General features: G+C 44.9%; 1 long non-coding RNA gene across 1 annotated transcript; it reads left to right on the forward strand.

Annotated features, from left to right (window-relative positions):
- Positions 1–8,313: 8,313 nt before the first annotated feature.
- On the forward strand, positions 8,314–18,412 carry LOC141471780 (uncharacterized). Its single transcript, XR_012463529.1, has 3 exons — positions 8,314–8,847; positions 17,157–17,360; positions 18,020–18,412. It is a non-coding gene; the product is annotated as an uncharacterized lncRNA (long non-coding RNA).
- Positions 18,413–18,694: the final 282 nt, after the last annotated feature.

Consider the following 18,694-nt stretch of genomic DNA (forward strand, 5'->3'; position numbering starts at 1 on the left):
CTGCTGGAGGAAACATCTCATCATACCTCTGACTGGCATCATTTGTCTCAGAGCGGAGACACAGCAGCAGGTTTGCGGGAGGTTTTCCCCTCCAGATCTGCCAACAGGGGGGGGTCATGCTGTCTGAGACCGGCTTAGTGAGACTCGCACTGAGCTCTACCCGTGCAGGAAGGCGGCAGAGGGTTTGCAAGTACGTCTTGCCGTTCTCAGAAACGACCATCACAAATTAGGGGCAAATAGTTAGAAATCCTGCTAAACGCTCTCAGGCTGCAAGTCTTCGTAGTTAATTACAGCTGAGACAACCCTGAAAACATCTGGGCTATCGAAAGCCGTGGCTGTCACACAACACATGCTGATTTTGCCTCGGAAAATGTGACCCGACACAGGACTCAGACGACTGAGCTTGGGGGCAGTTTGAGCTACAAAGAACCTCTACCTTTTTTTAATGGTATTATGCAGAACTGAGTTTAGCAGTTGTCCCAAACACTAGCAAAGCAGGTCAGTAGTCTTTCTTCATCTTACAAAGACACAAATCCACAGTGCTGATTGCTTTTGCTCATTACAGGCCCCCATCTTTCCCAAATCTCAGCTCTGCCACTCCACCCCTCCTGCCAGGCTGCAGAGCAGCACTGCTCGCACACCATCCAACAGCAAAACAGTCAACTGCACTCCACTGATGTGTGAAGTGACACCCAAGTCTTGCATCTCGGGGATGGTGCTTGGCTTGGTTATGCTTGTGCTCCTCTATCACTGCCTGGTTCCATTGACCAGCACAAGAAGAGGATGGGGTGGGGCTTGCACGAGCCATGAGCTCGGCTCCTGATGTTGCTGCAAGGACCCACGCAGACCCCAACACCTCTGGACAGACACTTCATGGCCTCAACATGTGCAAGGTGGGGACTTCCACAGGGACTGCCTTGGAGGCTGTTTTTGTATACACGCTGATTCATAGAATCATCATAGAATGATTTAGGTTGGAAGAGACCTTAAAGCTCATCTTGTTCCAACCCCCTTGCCATGGGCAGGGACTAGACCAGGCTGCTCAAAGCCCCATCCAGCCTGGTCTTGAACACCAGCCTGGAAACCACCACAAGAGGTGAAACCACTGAGGAGGGGCTCAGCAGCCTGCCAAGGCAGCAACTCAACTGCTGGGCAGCACAAGGACACCTTGAATTGCTAATGGTGGTTGTGTGGGGACAGCTAAGAAATGGTGCCAACCCCTTTTTCTCCACAGGATGCAGACACAGCAGAGACAATGTTGTTTTGATACCTTTTGTGGTAGAATATACTGAAATCCAGCCCCTGTGGGCCCCTCTCAAGCCTCCTTCTCATTCTTACAAGTAAATGGAGGGGAGTTTACGCAGTGAAACTCAGTGATTTACATATGACCACGGAGCCTGAGGCTACTTTGAGAAAGGACAAAAAAAACCTGTGTTGACCAGCAACTCCTACAAATTATTCCCACCCACCAGATAAGATTTGTCTTTCAGATTAAAAGACTGTGACATTTACAAACCACCATAAAGTGTAGGCTTGTTGAGAAATAATTATTCAACGGCAACTCCCCAGCTATTCCAGGTCAAAGGTGAACACTCAGAAAGAGAGAAAAAGAGACTCATGAGACTTTACAACAATGACATAGGACTAAAGGTCTGGAGAGAAGAAGCCAATCAATGCACAAGCATAATTGGGCACACAGACATCCAGGTCATTTACTGTGAGATGCATGCAGGGCTTTTAAGATAGAAAGCCAATGAAATGGTGCTAAGAGACAGGTAGCAACGGTCAAGATTAATCCTTTGTGCAAAGGTAATGTGTAGCTTTGTTCTGCGTAGTGCAGTGAGAGGTAATTAAGTATGGCATTGAGCAAATACCCAAGGCCTGGCTTTTAATAGACACAACGATGCTCTGAGCAGTTCGCGAATATGCTGGGGTTCCTCTGGGAATGAAAACTTCAGGGTCACCAAGATTTCGGTAAATGTCGATGAATCTCGCATTGTGATGGGTTCTCAGTGCAGGAGAGGAAGAAATCAATCTGCTTGCTTATTAGTGCAGGAGTTATTTCTATCCACATTTCCACACCGGATCGTGCGTGGGAGAGTGCCATATCGATTGTGTTTCTTACGGACTTGGTTGGGAGGAGCGATCAGTGCAACCATTTTCCCTGAGGCTTCACCACATTTACTCCAGGAAAAACTTTCATTCCCATGGAGTTGTACTGGTGTGAATCTGGGGACCAAGGGAAAGAGCAACCACCAGTCTGGGAAAAAAAGCGTCAAGCACAAAGATTGGACATGAGTTATAATATTACATGGTTACTTACCCTTTCAACAAATCTCACTGGTGCACTGGGTTTAGAATCATAGAATCATAGAATGGTTCGGGTTGGAAGGGATCTTTAAAGGCCATCTAGTCCAATCCCTCTGCCATAAGCAGGGACATCTTCAACTAGATCAGGTTACTCAGAGCCCCATCCAACCTGACCTGGAATGTTTCCAGGGATGGGGCATCTACTACCTCTCTGGGCAACCTGGGCCAGTGTTTCACCACCCTCACAGTTAAGAATTTCTTCCTTATATCACGTCTGAATCATAGAATCATTTAGGTTGGAAAAGACCTTTTAGATCAAGGCCAACTGTTAATCTAGCACTGCCAAATCTACCACTAAACCGTGTCTCTCAGCACCACGCCTACACGTCTTTTAAATACCTCCAGGGATGGTGACTCCACCACTTCCCTGGGCAGCCTGTTCCAATGCTTTATAACCCTTTCAGTGAAGAAATATTTCCTAATATCCATCCTAAACCTCCCCTGGGGCAACTTGAGGCCATTTCCTCTTGTCCCATCGCCTGTTCCTTGGGAGAAGAGACTGACCCCCCCGGCTACACCCTCCTTTCAGGGAGTTGTAGAGAGCAAGAAGGTCTCCCCTCAACCTCCTTTTCTCCAGGCTGAACACCCCCAGCTCCCTCAGCTGTTCCTCGCAACACTTGTTCTCCAGACCCCTCACCAGCTCCGTTATCCTTCTCTGGACCTGCTCCAGCACCTCAATGTCTTTCTTGTGGTGAAGGACCCAAAACTGAATGCAGTATTTGAAGTGCTATCTACTCTCTTAGATTAAGAGGAGAATCTCCTTTCTTTTAGTTTAAAACCATTACCCATTGTCTGATTGCTACAGGGCGTACTAAAAGGTCTGTCCCCACGTTTGGGGTATGATCCATCACTGACTGTATCCCTCTGCTGCTTAACAAGAACCCTGAAGCAATTTTTTCCCCATTTATGTCACCGAAGCATAGCCTGGTCTTTCCTGACTGCCCCGATACACTGATTAATATAATTAACAGTCATATTATATCATTATTCCACTCAGCCTGAGCAGAAATTCACTCCCCTCTCAAGAAAGGCCAATGTTTTTTAGTATGACTTTGTTTCAGACTCCAAACGCCCTTCAATTTATATCGGTGAGTCAGTCCCCTCCAGCTGTGAACCACTGATTGGCAGCGTCCCTGGAAAAGCAGCTTTTGTCCTTCTCAGCATCGCTGTGAGAGGGTAAAAGGCATCGTGCTAAGGGACTGGTCCTCTTGTTATTTTTTTTTCAAAATCTTTGTCTTCTCTCTGAATTTTGATGCGGGCAAGAGGTGCCAGTGGGGGTGTTTGATACACTGAAGTCCCTGAGCAAGTTCCTCTGCTGTTGTAAAGCAGCATTGTAAACCAGGACAAACAGGAGTGAACATAAACTCGATATAAAATACCACATGGAGGTATCATCACGAGTATTGTGAATCTTCCTGGGGACTTCACGGATTTTGGATAAGGAAACCCGTTCCCTACACCAGGGTGGGCTTCAAGGGTGGAGTGAGACATGCATGTGGATTAGGCATAAATGAAAGTACAGAGTTTATAAAATTTAGCTGAGGAGAGAGCAAGGTTTGGGTCTGTATTGAAGTTAATCCCATGAGATATAAATAGTGGAAACTTCACAAGGTCAGAGGTGTGGGCTGCGCTTGGTTACATCTGGGCTGGACCAGGAAACAAAGCTTGGGCTTAAATAAACAGCTTAAATCTATGGAGAAAGACAGTCATTGCAATTCGGAGGTTGTTGGTCCTGATCCTGAACTCTGTGACACTCCCATTTTGCTATAGGACAGATTCAGTGATGCCTATAGATAGACATTAACTTAGACATATGGAAAGATTTCTGCCTATCCATCAAAACTTTTATAAAGCCCCAAAACCTGGCTTTAGAGCCACGTATTCCTCTTCTACAACATGTGCAGCCCCGGCTAAATCACTGAGCAAATTACAGACGGGCTGAAGTCTCAGTAGGATTTTTTTTTAAAGCTTCATTACTTTATTAGTTCTGTTTATCTTTCTGTTCTGTGGTGACAGCTGAAGTAATCCCAGCCTTTATGAATAAACTCAGTTTCACCTGTGTTTAGTTAAAGACCACGAGGTACAATACTTCCCACAAACACAGCCTTGTCAAAGGAGTCATGCATCATGCATTGTGCTGGAAATTAGATTATCCAAATTTAGCGGCCTTTTGATGCCCAATGAAGCTGGTGGAAACATTAAAAATGCTGGCAGCAACTAAGGAAAACAGCTCTTTATTTTTTGTTCTGCCAAGATCTCAGCTGAAAGTTTGTTAAGAGATGTCCCGGTCCACCTACTTTCATTACAAACAAGCTGACTCTCGATTCCTTTTTTGTTTGTTTGTTTGCTTGTTAAAAGAAACTGTAGATGTGACTGTCAAATTCTTTTTGCTTGTTTGTTTTTCTTAAGTGTCTGATAATCCATATAAAAGACTGAAACAGAGTGTTACTGGACAAGTTTCAGCTTTGCGCAGAGAAGCAATAGCAAACAAAAGAAAACAAAAAAAAAACACCAAAAGCCTCAATAAATCTCCAGTTAAAATGTTACATCTGAACAAACTACTGGCATCGCTTTCTGCTCTGAGATGAATCTCCATCCGTCCCCCAGTAAGACTTTTAGCCAAAGTCTTTATTGGCCAAGTATAGTTTCTTCAGGAAGGTCAAGCCCTTAACCTCCAGTCCTTCTTTTGCTGGCAGCCTGGAGCCTGAATGTTTTGGGACAGATGTTCTGGGCTGTGGATCACTAAGAAATAGGGGACCTGTTTGCCTCTCTCAGGGTTAGTCTGGAAGATATCATTCAAAGCTCTTTTTTGCTGCACGAGAGATTTTTCATTTCAGTTTTTAAGTAAGAGATCTGTTACCTATTTTCTTGCTGTTGGTGAAATAAACCACAAAGGTTTTCTCTTCTCGTTAAAAAAAAAATAAAATTAAAATACCATAACAGTGGTCTTGGGTGGGGCTTCTAAAAAAAAGAGCGTGTAATAATGACAAAATGTTCAAGACAAGTGGAGAGCTCCATAACCTTCACCCAGGAGACACTGACAGCACCAATTTATGCTCCACGGCTTGGGCTTTCATCCAATTGCTGCTCTGTGCAGGCTGTAGAGGTGCACCAAGGTAGTATTTCTAATAATCTCCTCAAGGATAAAAAGAAGAAGAATTTACACCCTGAATGAAATGGAGATCCAACAGATTACACTGAGTTAATCACTGGATGCTCAAGCTCGGTCCCCAAGTCCTTACTTGGAAAACCGTGTGGAAGGAACAGGGATTTTGTCAGAAGGTCACTTATTATGTGTATCCTGGAGTGCGATGAGCATCAGGGGAACAGAAAAATAGTAGAAACAGGCATCATTTTCAGCTCCTGAGTGAGAGTTGTGAAGAGACCCTGCTGTACCCTCCCTCCTACTCTTCCCTGTGGTGGTTTCCCATGGCAGAAGACCTGGGTGCGTGTACGGAGGGGGAACCAAAGCACGTTCCAGCAGATCTTTTGGTTGATGTGGTTGGCCCCAAGTTTAGATAATTCAGTAGACAATCAACTCAGATGAAGTAAGGGATCCTCTGCATATTAAGTTTCTGAAGTAAATTTATGTCTTCAGCTTTTAAAAAATCTCAGAAGAATCTGCACAATGTTTTTGATTTCTCTCCTGAACTTGAGTACCCAACTTCCACCTGGGCTGTACCCAATACATCTGAGTTTTGTTGGAAGAGTTTTGAGGAGTTTTGTCATCTGTTTCTACTAAGACCAACAGGAGTTAGACCCCCATTCTACCAGAGAGGCACTTGGGTGATACAAGAGGTGTTGTGATATGTCCCAGTGCATGGTGCTCAGGAAGATGTCTTGGGAGGATCTTGTAATGCGGCACTCAAGCTGTCCATGCACTGAACCAGCGGTGTTTGAAAGGGCACACACCACTCCCATCCATGCCATGACACTTGAGCCAGAAGCAGGAATGTCCCAAGAGATGGGTGTGCTTACAGGGCATGAGCGTAGACCATGATCTCACCCCACCAAGGTGGGGCTCGGGGCTTCCTGCCCACACCCTGCCTTCCTGCCCAAGCACAGCAGCAGACACCCCTGTCCCAGCCTCTCCTCACAGTGGCCAGACCAAGCACACAGCAAGTACACCTCCTACAGCTAACAAGGCCAAAAGAAGAGCTGGGGCAGGGGTCTGACTCCATCCCTGGGGTAGAAGATTCAGTTAGGAGGAAGGAAGGAGATCTCAAAGGTCCTGGTTCTTCCACCCACATGGTGTTTCATCTGGATTCTCTTCAGCAGTCCACTACCACAACAAAGTTAGACTTTCCCATTCTCCATCCTCCTTACACGAGGGGTGTAGCAAAGCTCTTCAAGCATCATATGATGAACTCAGGGGAAAAGAAAGCATCCAAGGCAGGAATGGTGCTCACCTGCTCTCTGAGGCTCTTCAACTGGCTTAAACTCACACTTTCCCATGTGAAAAATAACATAGGAGATGAGCACAAGGTGACCAGGCAGAGGAAGAAATACAATGCTGTGAATCCTATAAGAAACCTTAGGCCTCCATCAGTTAGGCTGATTGTCCCTCAAACATTATTTTGTGCTACTAACTCACAACAACATTTGAAATTAATATCCGTGCATTTGTTTTGTCTGCATGGGGAAAAAAAAAAAACCCTAGAGATGTGAATCTCTTCAACCAAATTACTATCACTCTCACTGTATCTAATTGTGGGGGTTTGATTTGTTTTGGTTTTTTTTTGTTTTCTATCATTCTGAACAATAATTCTTACATCTCAAAGCTGTAAAACCAAGGGATTTTGCTGTCTCACAGAGTTCTGAGAGGCTGCAGAAAAATAATATCGCTGGAATTGAGTCACCCAAACAAGGTAAAATTAATCATAAGTTTTCCTAAAAGACAAAGTATTTTTGATAAATAGACCTTATTAGTATGGACACGGGCTATCCCATGCCAGTTGGCCTTGGTGCTGGAGACCAATCATGGGCAAGTTCAATCTGCTCCTGTAGACATAGCCTTGGAGAATGAATTACTCAAGGCACGCTCAGGAGACAGAAATAACTGGGGCTCTTGGATGGGACAGTTCTTGTGCAACTTCAACCCAAAAGAAAGAGAGGGTCCAAATCAATTTCCTGAGCCTAACAGAAACAGCACTTGTGTGCCTTCGGGGAAAGGACTGGCAGAAATACCAACATGTTTAGCTATTTGGGCTGAATATGGAGGTCACAATCGAAAGATATTGAGTTGTTGCTTACTGCTTCTTAGATCAAACAAAATGAAGATGGCAAGGCCCATCAGCATCCTAATTCTTCCTTGCTTTTGCTGTGCAAACACCCCTTTCAACCAATTCAGAGATTTGGCCTGGCTGCAAAAAAACAACAGCAAAGGAGCTGGAGGAACAGCGCTGACACAGGTCAAATAATTTTCTTTTAGATTAAAAAAAACCCTTGCTTGGGCACAGATTGATACTCACACATCATGAGTGTAACCTGTTCCTAACAATGCCAGGGAGTCTATGGCAAAGCCTGAAACTTTGGATATGAGTCCTAACCTGGTGCCTGGATGTCTCCAGCAAACAAACAATGAAAAAGAAAACAAACAAACAAACAAACCCCCAAAAAGGAAAAATTTCTGATAACTTCTGCCTGGAAATGTGGCTGCAGTGGCTGCGGATAATTGATAACAGCATAGACACAAAGCAGGCAGGCTGTCCCAGTATTTGTTGGCAAGAATTGCCCAGGAACTCAATCCAAACTGCTGAAGGGAGGGTGAGATGGGGAGGGAGCCTGAACACGTTGCACAGAGGAATTTCTATCACATGCTACGCTTCACACATGGTGTTTTTCCCCCCCACCACCTACTCACACAGTAGGCTTGTGACTTTAATCTGTTTATTTTTAGTGGGAAGCATGAGTAGATAAATACGTGCTCTAAGCTGATATTTTAGGCAGGGAGGTTTAATTATGTATGTGTGCTAATTGTTGTTATGTTTCTGGGTACTATTGATTTTGGACTCGCTCCTGCCCACCCCCACGCACCAGAAGAGGAGAAGAAGTTGTTTGGCTGCTATCACAAACACTCGCTGCTACTACTGTACAAACTGATCAGGGTGAGGGCTTTTTTCCCTCTTTGGTTCTTTGCTAAACAAGTTGGAGCTGTTGGAAGCTGCCAAAAAGGTCTTGGGAAAGAAGCCTCTTGTTTGTCTGCAGGATGAGTGGAGGAGAGACTATGGCCATCACGTTGTCCCTGCTCTACACCGGCAAAAGGCAGCCACCAAGATGTTCAGCTGAGACATGGGCTGAGCCTCTGCTATTGCTGCTTCTTTTTCCACAACAAGTGATGAGATCTACTGTATCAGCACAGAAACTGGCTACCAGCTTTGCCCACCCTCTAAATTCATTGGTGACTTAACACCTCGCTGCCTCCAACAAGTCAACGAAGCTGCTCAGGGCTCAGGTCTTTCTCCTCCTGCTTACGTGGTAAGTCTGTGATCCTTCAAGTAGCTGTGTAAGCACTTGGCCATGCCCCAGTCACCCCAAATCCCACAAGCAGCATGAGATTCCTCAGTCATGCACAGACATCCTTGCACAGGAACATTTGCTGATGAAGACTTTATAACCTGGTACTTTTGCACAGAACTTGGGGTCTTTATGCAAATCTCTCCTGTCTACTTATTTCGTTCAGATTTCTTGGGTCAAAACCTCTGAAGGTAAATACCTGGTATTTTTGGAAACACCCAAGTTCTATTCCAAACTTGATCTACATGGTTTGGATAACCTCATAAAAATAAAACACAGTATAAATAATGCTGAAAACCTTATGGGCAAACTTATTACAAGGTAAGGTAAAATGACATGATTTTGATTAAAACCAAGAACAGAAAGGCAGACCAGAATTTAGTCTTCAGATGACCCAGACCAACTTGGGGTAGCTGAAGACCCATCCTAATGTCAGCCAAAGCTTTCCCACCCCATTTGTTGTCTTGATCATAAATTAAACTCTAATTAATCACCACCACCACAAGCAAACAATCTCTTCTAATCACCTTGCCACAACAATACTTCTTTGTAATATTGCAGATGCTCAGGGACATCTTATAAACAGGATGTAAGTGAATATCTATTAAAAAATTAACTAGATTACTGCAGTTGCTAAATATTATTACAAGTTTCATAATACTGTGTGCTTTATGGCCAACATATAAAAGAGCAGCTGCTGTTAGAGGAGTTTGTTTTTCCACTCACAATCAAATTTTGGCTTGTGGAAGGGTGTTATTTTGCTACCCTCATTCTTTTTCTGGGAATTGTTGCACCAAGCACAGACAGAAAAAAACCTGCCTTTCTAACTTTTTTTCATGGGTTTCTTTATTTTTGTCTTTAATCCACCCACTTTCTCCCCCACTGATTGCTGATAGCTCTCCTCTGTTACGTTTATGCTGCTGGAGACAGCTCATTGTGTCTGCATTTACGTTGCTAAACTGGGGGGTTTCCCAGATCCCGTGTCCGGGTAAGCATCCCAAATCAATTCCTGAATCCGTATCGCAATGTTAATTTTTTTTCTCAGGTTCTTGAGTAAGTTGCAGCAACCAAAAGATGGAATGTGCCTCTTGACAACCATACCCAAGGGAGAGATCTCCACCAGTCCTGCCAGGAGAAGGGTGACAACCCACTCTGCATCAACTATCAGGGAGGAACATCTGGACCAGGACATGACTTTCCTGTATCCCTGCAGCACCCTGAAGGTCTACTGAAGGGTCTGCTTGACTCACAGTCAGTGTATAAAGCAAGGGGTATACAGGGGAGCACAAGGAAGCACTGAGAGCAAACATCAACAGGGATGCCCAACAAAAGTCATCAAGGTTCCTGCATGGGGGAAGGGGGGCCTACAGGAGAGATGGGGAGGGACTCTTTATCAGGCAGTGTAGTGATAGGATGAAGGGTAACAGTTTTAAACTGAAAGAAGGGAGATTGAGATTAGATACTAGAACGAAATTCTTTGCTGTGAGGGTGGTGAGACACTGGAATATGTTTCCCAGAGAAGTTGTGGCTGCCCCATCTCTGGAGGGGTTCAAGACCAGATTGGATGGGGCTTTGAGCAACCTGGTCTAGTGGGAGGTGTCCCTGCCCAGGGCAAGGGGATGGAACTCAATGATCTTTAAGGTCCCTTCCAACCCAAACCGATATAGGTCTATCTGTAAGTGTCTATAGGGGAATTTTGCCAAGGATGGGGCACAGAATGGAAAAGCACAACCATGTATTTTTGGAAGTCTAATAGATAAGCAAAAATAGCCACATCCAGGCAGAAGCCGTTGGTCTCTTCTCGTTGGATGTGAGAAGACAGAGGGAACAATGTCTGTGACAGAACAGAGATGGAATAGGTGTCACTGGACATTTTCCTACAGACCTTTCTGCAAGGGCTCCTCTAAATCTAGTCTTGTTCTGTGTATTAGTGTTTGACTGGGTCTTGATTTTGGTCCTCTGTGTTTCCTTCTATCCACCCTCTGTCCTCCTGACGTATTTCATCCCATACTGCCATGACACTGAACCTCGGCACTGGGCTCTGACCTCTCTTCCCCCTCTATCCTGACATTACCCATCAGGACCTGCATTTCAAAGGCACTTTTTTTTCCAAAAATGAACACATCTTCTTTCCAGATCCCACCTCTCCACCTTGACTCCCAGAACTTTGTTTCTTTTTCCTTCTTTCCTGTCTTTGCTGCAGCACATCACTTGCTCTTTTCTTTCATTCCCAAGTCCACACTTCCCTCTTGGACAAGACCTCACACAGTACACAATCACACACTCGAACTTACAAACACAGCTGTCCTAAGACTTCTCCTTTTCTACCTGCACTACCCCATCCAATCTCCAAAACTTGAGTTTTTCCTGCCAGGACCAAGATCCAGACCATTATTTCACACTGCACTGGATTATCTCTATCTTCTCATCTAATTTCCTTTTTTGTCTCTTCACATTCTTGGCCGTATGCCTTTGCCCCTTCCCCGTGTTCCTCTGTCAAACGTCCTCTTTTTCTTCAAAGTGCTGCTTAAAATTCAGCTCTCCAAGCAGCACTCCTCTTTTCTAATCACTGGTAACCCCAGATAATCCTTGCCATGAAATATTTTCTCGTGTTCTGCCATGTGTTTAACTTGACTCCTTTTAGATTTCAAAGTCTCCTAGACAGGGAGTATGTCTTATCTGTAATCTATAAAATGCTGTTCACATCTATGCTACTCTACAAATGTTATCTAATAAATGGAATTTGCTGCAGTGTATTTATGATCAGCCACAAAAGCATGAGGAGGACCAGCTAAGACATGAAGTTAACCATTTAAAGCCTAAAATAAAGAACCCAGCAACAGGAAGAAATTGATTTTGAAATGAGATTTTGCTTTGCACTATAAACAAATCATTATTTGCAGCTACATTTGAGCAAACAGCTGAGTTTTGCTTCATTGCTTGCATCCAGGAGGAACTTACTCTGAAGCACGTGCTCAGAGTTGTGAATAAGCATCTCACATTGCTTTGCACTAATAGCAATTGCTGTGCTGAGAGCCAAGGTCTGGACAACCACAGGACCTTGCTCAGAACCATGCTCTGACCCCGTTTGCCTTATTGGGAGAGTTGTAGCCCATGAAGTCAGGCTGCCGGGAGCATGTCTACTGCCCTAAGTCAGGACAGTAGGGAATGAGATAGAAAAGATTAAAGTGGCTTTTGGAAACTAAGAAGAATCCAGGCTGACCTTCAAGTTCTGCTATAGTCACTGAAGTGATACCTCCTGACCTTCTACGTAGTGGGAAAATCATTTGGGAATGGAGGGAAAGGCATCTTATAATATTAGACCCCCCACTGAAGTGTGCTCCAGATCTAAAAACTCCATGGCTGCAAACATACTCAGCGTTTCCCCAGCCACCCTCAGCAAATGGTTCAGCTGAACATATGGCAGCAGCTGCTGTATCCTGCATAAAAAGTAAGCACCTAGATGCTTTTCCTTGTAAATTCAAGTTACAACGTGCATTAACATCCCTATATTCCACCAAAGTGAAGAATGATTCCGGCTGACCTGCTGCCTTTGCAAGCGTAGCCTTGATGCTGGGGCCAGGAGGAAGGAAAATGTGTGTCCCCAGTAGCTAATAAAGCCCAGTTGCTGCGAATGCTCCCCAGGGCACCTTGGCATCGGTAGCGGCTGAGCCATGCAAAGGATAGTGGTTCCAGGGGAGAAGCAAGGAGCTGCTGGCACGTGCTTTCAGAAGGCAGCACACTTAACCAGTCACTAGCTGATATACACCATTCAAGATATATATATATATGTATGCATTTATATTTAAATGCATATAAATGCATACATATACATATATACGTATGCATTTATGAAAGGGAGGTCCTGCTTAACCAACTTTTGATCTCTTTCTATGACCGTGTGACCTGCCTTCTCGATGCAGGGAAGGCTGTGGACGTTGTCTACCTGGACTTTGGTAAGGCCTTTGACACCGTCCCCCACAGCATTCTCCTGGAGAAGCTGGCGAATCATGGCATAGACAAGTGTACTCTTCACTGGGTACAAAACTGGCTGGATGGCCGTGCCCAGAGAGTTGTGATTAATGGGGTGAAATCCAGTTGGCGGCCGGTCACCAGTGGTGTCCCTCAGGGCTCAGTTTTGGGGCCGGTCTTGTTTAATATCTTTATTGATGATCTGGATAAGGGGATTGAGTGCACCCTCAGTAAGTTTGCAGACGACACCAAATTAGGTGGGAGTGTTGATCTGCTTGAGGGTCGGAAGGCTCTACAGAGGGACCTGGACAGGTTGGATCAATGGGCCAAGGCCAATGAGATGAGGTTTAATAAGGCCAAGTGCCGGGTCCCGCATTTTGGTCACAACAACCCCGGGCAACGCTACAGGCTTGGGGAAGAGTGGCTGGAAAGCTGCCCAGCAGAAAAGGACCTGGGGGTGTTGGTGGACAGCCATCTTAACATGAGCCAGCAGTGTGCCCAGGTGGCCAAGAAGGCCAACGGCATCCTGGCCTGTATCAGGAACAGTGTGGCCAGCAGGATAGGAAGTGATGGTGCCTCTGTACTCGGCACTGGTGAGGCCTCACCTCAAGTGCCATGTTCAGTTCTGGGCCCCTCACTACAGGAAGGACATTGAGCTGCTGGAGCGTGTCCAGAGGAGAGCCACCAAGCTGGTGAGGGGTCTAGAGAACAAGTCATATGAGGAGAGGCTGAGGGAACTGGGCATGTTTAGTTTGGAGAAGAGGAGGATGAGGACCTCATTACCCTCTACAACTACCTGAAAGGAGGTTGTAGAGAGGTGGGTGTTGGCCTCTTCTCCCAAGGGAATAATGACAGGACCAGAGGAAATGGTCTCTAAATTGGGGCAGGGGAGGTTTAGATTAGATACTAGGAAGAATTCCTTTACTGAGAGAGTGGTCAGGCACTGGAACAGCCTGCCCAGGGAGGTGGTGGAGTTGCCATCCCTGGAGGTATTTAAGAAACGTGTAGACATGGTACTTCAGGGCATGCTCTAGTGCCCGAGATTGTTGGTTTGTGTCTGTTTGTGTGTGGGGTGGGGTGTGGGCGTTTGGTTTAGTTTGTTTTTGGTGTTGATGTTCTGGGATTTTTTGGGTGTGGGTTTTGGTTTTTTTTTTTTTATTTGTTTTCTTTTTTGTTTGTTTGTTGGACTCTATGATCTCAAAGGTCCCATCCAACCAAAAATATTCTGTGATTCTGTGATTCTGTCATATGGGCATTTATCAGGAAGTGGAGCAATAGGATGAGGGGTAATGGTTTTAAACTGAAAGACGGGAGACTGAGAAGAGATATGAGGAAGAAATTCTTTGCTGTGAGGGTGGTGAGACCCTGGCCCAGGTTGCCCAGAGAAGCTGTGGCATCTCCTGGAGGGGTTCAAGGCCAGGTTGGACGGGACTTTGAGCAACCTGTTCTGGTGGGAGGTGTCCCTGCCCAGGGCAGGGGGTTGGAACAAGATCATCTTTAAGGTCCCTTCCAAACCAAACCATTCTATGATTCTATATATAAAAATATAAAAGCTGCCAGAAGTGCTTCAAACTTCTAGCTAACAACACTGAAAAGTCCATATTTTCCTAGAGCATATGCAGGTGCAGAACAAAATTTAAGGTGAAACAAGTGATTTCCTTCTCATTTGAAAAATAAATCTCAGCATATAATTAATTGGAATTGAAGCTCATGAGCCAGTTTCAACTAGTGTATCTCTACCACCATCTGCATGGGCTGTTCAATGTACACCCCCTTTGAGCCCAGCCAAATCCTCTTAACCCAGGCCTGCAAAATACTTTATCTCGTATTAGAACTACAGACACCTTGGACATCACTGCGTGGCAGTATCTGTATCGTTGTAGCTATGACTTCTAAGGATTCTTCAGTCTAACTCACAATCTCAGCCCAGAATTAGGTAATAAAGATTATATATATAGAGAGATAATCTTTATATGTATCAATAACATATAACCTAATAGCAAATAAGGCTAAAAATGAGCACTGCTCATTGTCAACAGCGTAGGCATCCTCCGAGGAGCAGAGGGTGAAGGGAAAGCCCTGGAAGAGGACGTCAGTCATGTTTTGTTGTTCAGGCATCACCCAGAGACGTTGCAGGGAAGGGAGGAATCGGGATGGAAGAGGGCAATGATTTGCCAATTAAAAGCTGCCAATTAGGGAGAGAAGTTGCAGGGCCCTGTGGGGAGCTGCTGAGCCAGGACACCAGATGAGCAGTGAAAGTGGCAGCTTGGGATGGCAAACTGGCCCGAGGAAAGACACAGGGGTTGGTTAATTAGATGAGGAGGGCTGGAGACCAGAGAGAAGACTCTAGAAGATGCATTTTTCTGTTTATTTATTTTATTTAGCCCTAAGCCCACACAGTATCCAGGCAACTCGGAATCACAAATGGATTTTATCCTTACGCTACCCTGTGGAGTAGGGAGATGGCCAAATGCTCAGGGAACCAAGGCGAAGAGCAGAGACAGTGATTTATTTGCCTGGGGTCACAGAGACCGTCTAAACCCAGATGATGTGAGCCCTAGTTCAGCATCTTCACCACAAAGGCATGCTCTCCCCGAAGGAGGAAAAGCAACCTGCTGGTATTTATTTGAGAATTTATTATTTATTTCTTCATTTGAGAAGATAGGCCTGAGGATAAGAAAAACACTAATAGAGGAGAGAGAGAAGTTTCACACACATGCTGAAAAATATCACCTTGTTATTCTAAAAGTTTTCCATCGGAAAAAAAAAATGCATTGTTATTTATGTCCACACGCTGGGCCAAAGCTCAGTGCACAGCACTGTTGGGCTAGGTCAAGAGAGAGGGTAGTGGGATGGGTCTTGAGAGTTGAGACATTGGTCCGCTAAGGACATCCATGGACTTCTGCATCCCTCCTGACCTGGGAGCCACAAGTTTCCAAGCTGTGTTTCCTGTGCAACCTGCTCTAGGTGGACCTGCTTTGGCACTGATGATCTGCAGGATACTAGATGATCTCCAGAGGTCCCTTCCAACCTCATATCATTCTGTGATTCTATGATTCCCACCTTCTGAACAGTTTGGTGAGGGTAATGCATTTTCCCCAACACAGATGCTCTCCATTTTGGTTTTTAGACTGGCTGCTTAGTACTGGTACAGAAATCAACCATTTATGGAGGATCATGGTCACTTGCATCCAGTCACTTGCATCCAGTATGGTCTTCCTTGCTTCAGCAAAAGGCTTTCGTGCTTTAGAAGCTCTGTTATGAAAGTCCACCTGAAAAAGCAGAGTACAGGAGATGCATCATCTATGCAAGAGTGAGAATACTGTCTTCCTTCAGTAAGGGTGCTCATCCCTTCTTCTCCATAAATAGGAGCTTTCAATTTTCCTCTTCCACCAGCATTTTACATGCCCCTCTGAAATCACAGAATCACAGAATGATATGGGGTTGGAAGGGACTTCTGGAGATCATCTAGGCCAACCCTCCTGCCAAAGTAGGTCCACCCAGAGCAGGATGCAGAGAAACTTGTCCAGGCGGGTTTTGAATGTCTCTAGAGAAGGAGACTCCACTGCCCCCCTGGGCAGCCTATTCCAGTGCTCTGCCACCCTCAAAGTGAAGAAGTTCCTCCTCATGTTTAGATGGAACTTCTTATATTCAAGTTTGTGCCCATTTCCTCTTGTCCTATCCCTGGGCACCACTGAAGAGAGACCAGCCCTGTCCTCTTGACACCCTCCCTTTAAGTATTTATAAGCATTGATCAGATCCCCCCTCACTCTTCTCAAGACTAAAAAGACCCAAGTCCCTCAGCCTTTCCTCCTAAGAGAGATGCTCCAGGCCCCTAATCATCTTTGTAGCCCTCTGTTGTACCCTGTCCAGCAATTCCCTGTCCTTCTTGAACTGGGGAGTCCAGAACTGGACACAGTACTCCAGATGGGACCTCACCAGGACAGAGTACAGGGGGAGGATAACCTCACTTGATCTGCTGGTCACACTCTTCCTGATGCCCCCCAGGATGCCATTGGCCTTCTTGGCCACAAGGGCACATTGCTGGCTCATCCCATCCCTGGAGGTGTTCAAGGCCAGGTTGGATGGGGCTTTGAGCAACCTGGTCCAGTGGGAGGTGTCCCTGCCCATGGCAGGGGGGTGGAACTCAGTGATCTTTAAAGTCCCTTCCAACCCAAACCATTCTATGATTCTATGAAATGTAAGCTGGATGGTAACCATGGAAATGTAATAAACACCAGGACACTAACCACGTCATCCCCGTGACTCACAGCAAGTTTGTGCTTGGTTCCCTACAGGATGCCTCATGGCTTTGTCCTTCCCAAGAGTCTTCATTATGGTTCCCACCACCTGTCCTTAGAGACCATTAGAATATAACAGAAAGTGCATTGGATTAAATATCAGGAAACACTATCTCAGTTGCTCAGTTCCATCTCTCAAAAAAACCTGTGATGTTCACCAGGAGAGCTGCTATCCTTCGCAAAGTTAATTGCTGTATATAGGTAAGGAATTAATTATGATTTCCCCACTCATGTTCCCTTCAATCCTGATTTCTCTTATATCCACTGCCCTCAGTAGTTAACAGAAGCACTTTATTCCATTACGGGAAACTACCATCCTTCCTCCTTCATATAAGGACAAATAACTGAGGATTTGCCACAAATATTTTAACCAGTGAACTTAATCCCATTGCAGTTTCTTCAACCGTGGACTTTGGAGAACGAGCTGTTTAAAATGCTTCTGAAAAGAATAAAAATAGGTTTTCGAATCTCATTCATATCACTTATGAAATATCACCCTTTAAGAGTTGCAAAAAAACCATATATAGAATTAAACTGAACTTTTAGCAGAACCTTTTTTTATTCACTCTTGGACATCGCTTCAAATGTCAAGGCATGAACAGCAGAATAAGAAACTCAATGCAGATTGGTAAAAAGCACCATTTCTCTCTTCCAGTTGATGCTGGGGAAAGGGGCAAAGAATTCATATTTATAATGTCATGGTACGTGATGTGACCAGAGTAAAGAATTTGGGGGTTTTCTGGTAGTAATTTGATTTTTTTGAGCTATTTCCTTTGTCAAGTGATCATGAAGGAGACCAGCCTGCCACCAAGCTCAGCCTGCAACATAAAAAAGTGATTAAGTATTATTGTTCTTCACAGGAAACTGTGTTTACAGCGGGATGCAGTTTGTGCTGTTCCGACTGGGGTCCGCTGTGAAACATCTGCACGGGATTGTTTATGCTCCTGCACAACAAGAGGGAGCTTGCAGCGTGGCCACAGACGCCTGGCCTCATTCCTAGAAAGCTTCACGCAGGTGGCATCCGATAAAGACACCTGACCCTTTGATTTGCCTTTTACGTCAATAAGTATATGTTTTCAGGAGGGGGGAAAAAAAAAAAAAACAATTCATATGTTTAATTCAAAACTCACGTACGTTTTTCTGCCAGCTCAGTCCTTCAGCATCCATAAAAGAAAAAAAACCGCACAAACATACGACATCATGGGCTCATGTTTCAGAAATGAAGCGTCCAAATAAACGAGTCAGTCTTTCCCAAACAGCCGTCTTTCTCCACTTCCATCATAATCAAGTTCTATTATTTTGACAAAACAATATTTTTTTATTTTTTTTTTATGAAACAATAAGTTCTTAGCAGCTGAACCTAAAAGCAAACAAAAGTTAAAGCTGTGGAACAGAAATCCATGGTAATCCAAAGTAACAATGGCCTTTAGTTTCTTGGTTTAACCCATTCACGCTACACATGGCCCTGAGCTCCTCCTCCTTGTCCTTAGTGCATCAGAGATCTCAGGGACCCCTTGCTTTTTTATTACCACAAA

Source organism: Numenius arquata, chromosome 1, assembly GCF_964106895.1.
Source record: "Numenius arquata chromosome 1, bNumArq3.hap1.1, whole genome shotgun sequence".
In the NCBI taxonomy this organism is placed as follows: Eukaryota; Metazoa; Chordata; class Aves; order Charadriiformes; family Scolopacidae; genus Numenius; species Numenius arquata.